This window comes from Clarias gariepinus, chromosome 22 (assembly GCF_024256425.1).
Source record: "Clarias gariepinus isolate MV-2021 ecotype Netherlands chromosome 22, CGAR_prim_01v2, whole genome shotgun sequence".
Taxonomy (NCBI): domain Eukaryota; kingdom Metazoa; phylum Chordata; class Actinopteri; order Siluriformes; family Clariidae; genus Clarias; species Clarias gariepinus.
The window spans coordinates 5,031,174-5,035,000 of NC_071121.1; positions in this window are offsets into that span (position 1 = coordinate 5,031,174).

Consider the following 3,827-nt stretch of genomic DNA (forward strand, 5'->3'; position numbering starts at 1 on the left):
CCTCTTTATCATTCAAAACAAAAACACACTTAAACTCGATCACAAACACATCGTTGTTCCCTCTCTAAGTGCCCTAACTGCAGCGTGAGCGCACACAAGCCGGTACACTCTATAGTACACTTTATGTCCAGCAGGGTGGCTTTTGGTACTCGGCCCTAGAAGAAGGTCTCCTTCCGGAAGAGCAGAAACACTTCCTAGGTTGTATATACATCCCACACACATCTACATCCCACACTATATCGTGTTTAATTCATTTAGTGCAATTGAACCCAAGCGTCAGGCGCACTTCTAATAAATAATACATATTGCGTTTTTATTATAAAGATTATGACGTCATATCTAGTGCACGTGTGTGTTGGATAAGGTGGTTTTTGCGACACAGCCCTTTATAAATCACACCTGTTTTCATTCTCAAGTTTTCCCCAAGACACATCGAGCTTTATATTACTTTTTGTTGTTGTTTGTTTGTATTTTTGCAGAAGTATGATAAAAAAAGTTACCAGGAAAAGTCCATTCAATTTGTAGCAAAAAATAATTCTCAGAGTGTATTGTTCGCAATCATTTTTTTTTTTTTTTTTAAAAAGCATCCTTAAACCTGGTAGACTTTTGTTATAGGAAATTTGTGTTTGCAGATAAATAATGCAAAAATGCAGTAATAAAAGTTATACATTGGATTTATAGCAATTGGCCCTTTCCATACAATGCCTTTACTCACACACCCAGAAACACAATTTGTTCAATTTGGAAATGGTTGTCTTTGGACAGTTGGAGAAAACTGGAGGAAACCAATTAAGCATGGGAAGAACATGCAAACAAGGCAGGAATCAAACCTGAAGGTGCAAGGCCACAGTGCTAACCATTACGTCACCAAGCCGCCCTAGTAATTAAAAAAATAAATATAACAATTGTAGTAAGGGGGTTTCATAGAGAACCCATAGACCTTGAAGACCAGATCCTGATGCCTGCATGCTACCATTACCTGCAAATGGAGTATACGGACAACCCGCTGCAGCTCCTCACACTGATCCAATGTTTCATCATCTCATAACTCTGGCTGTTGCATGCAAAAAATAATAAATTTTTAAAAAGATAGCCTAATACAGGCTACAGTCCAGTACAGTATGACAGTATGATATCTGCATTTTTACTATACATCCTAGATGTATTTAAGTACTTTTTGTACGACCAAGCACGAGGAGAACATGCAAACTCTAACATGCACGCTGACTCTGAGCCTGAGCCTGGAAGGCAACAGTGCTAACCACTCAGACATGTTTATGTAGTGTGGCATTCCATTTTATTAAAAATAATTAGCTTGTTATATATTATTAAATCCACAGCACACCACACCACAGCAAAGTAATAACTTTGACTTTAATAACATCATTATTTAGTAAAGAGTCATAATCCCTTATAAATCCCGTACAGATTAATTTATAATTGCACTGAATGTTGTGGAGCGGCCATGATACAAGTTTTTGTAACAGCTGTAACAATTGTTTTTTCACCAGTCTCTCTCTCTCTCTCTCTCGCTCTTTTGTAGTTAAAAAGGCAAAAACACATCTGCACCCTGAAACAACAAAGACTTCTATCTAGAAATTCAGAAACTGGATACTCCTTCTGTAAATTCTGTATTATATTATATTATATTATATTATATTATATTATATTATATTATATTATATTATATTTTATTATATTTTATTATAATCAGCCTTAAATTGTACAATTAAAACATCAATAACAACAACAACAACAATAATAATTTTATTTTTATTTACATAAAGTTCTCACACTGGAGACTCCTTCCGTAAATGATGAATATGTCTTCTTAGATAAAAACATCATCATATCAGACCTACACTAATAAGGTATTAAAATAATAAATACAAATGTGTAGTATGAATTACAGCCAAATATTTGGTTATTAAAAAATATACTTTATGTATTATTGTATAGCATGTATCAAATTTGTAGCTGTTCCACGCCATCATTTTATAACCTAGATTTAAACTCTTTTCTGTAACTCATACACTATGTGGATATTTACTGACAGTAACAGTAACACAATAGGACATTCATACTTACCTGTATTAATAATATGATAATTGAAATATTACTTCTCAATAAAATATGTAATACAATATTACATATAATAAAACAATATTACATACCTATATTAGTTACTGTGCAATATTTACAAATGCTCTTGGTCATATTGATGGTACTTACTGTTGTAGGACTCAGTAAGTACCATGATATTTTATTCAATTAAAAAAAAAAAATTTTGTAGTTATTTATAAATTTTCCTTTCTACTCAATAACACCTGGGAGCAACTGTAACCAAGTATAAAAAATTTCTCTCTGGAATGAATTAGGTTATTTGAATCTTGAATTGAATTTTAAAATTACTCCCTTAAACATCCAGCATAAAGAGTATTATATTATATTATATTATATTATATTATATTATATTATATTATATTATATTATATTATATTATATTATAAAAAAGAGTTCAATTGTATAATTAGAACAACAACAATAAATTAAGCAATTTCCCTCTGGGATTAATAAAGTTATTTGAATCTTGAATTGAATCTTGAACAATAATAATAATAATTATTATTATAATTATAATAATTATAATAATAATAATAATTATAATTATTATAATTATTATTATTATTTAATTTAGCTGCATTCATTCACTTTGTATATGTTATCTGCATAATAATAGTTACAAATCCAAAAAATTTAATTTAATCTAATCTATTTATTAATTTATTTTAAAGGTACAACTTAGTCATCATAAATCCTTTGCGAGTTCCCGCACTCTCCACGGAATATTCATCTTTTAGATAACAAAAGGAGTAAACTTACAGTGGCAGTGGTATGTGAGAATCAGGGTGTTTTTGTCACTTCATAGCTCAAATCATAATGTCACATTAAAGGTCATTCACGAAGCAAACGTTGAAAAAGTCCTGTTTCGTTATTGCCTTAAACATCACTTGTCAGGGGAAATCCGATGGCATCTTAAGGGCTGTTTGTTTACTTGAAGTATGGGAACATTGCTGAATGAGCCATAATATGGACAAAGGGCTGGACAGAGGTATATACCACCTTAAAGTTAATTTTTTTCAAAAATAGCATGTCCTGATATGTGTTATTACTCTTATACAGCATTAAACACGGTGTGAAAGTCAGTACCTATAGACAGTTGCTTCCTCACCAGCTTTCATTTTTTTCTCTCTTTTAAAGTATATACAGTATCTCACAAAAGTGAGTCCATCCCTCACATTCCAGCAACCTATTATACTGTATGTTCTCAAGGGACAATACTATTATTGTATATTAATAATATTATGTTGTTGCTGGGATCCTCTTCCACTCCTCCATAATGATATCACGGAGCTGCTGTATGTTAGACACATGATGCTTAAGGACGCCCCACGAGTACTCAATAGGGTTCAGGTCTGGAGACAAACTTGGCCACTAACTGTGACTTGCATGGTTAGTCACTTTTGTGAGTATATATATATATATATATATATATATATATATATATAATGTTGTAAGAATCCAAATAACTTTACAGATCTTCATTGTAAAGGGTTTAAACAATGTTTTCCATGCATGTTCAATTAACCATAATCAGTTAATTAACATGCACCTGTGGAATGGTCGTTAAGACCTTAACAGCTTACAGAAAGTAGGCATTTAAGGTCACAGTTCTAAAAACGTAGGACACTAAAGAGACTTGTCTACCGACTGTGAAAAACACCCAAAGAAAGATGCCCAGGGTCCCTGCTCATCTGCGTGAACGT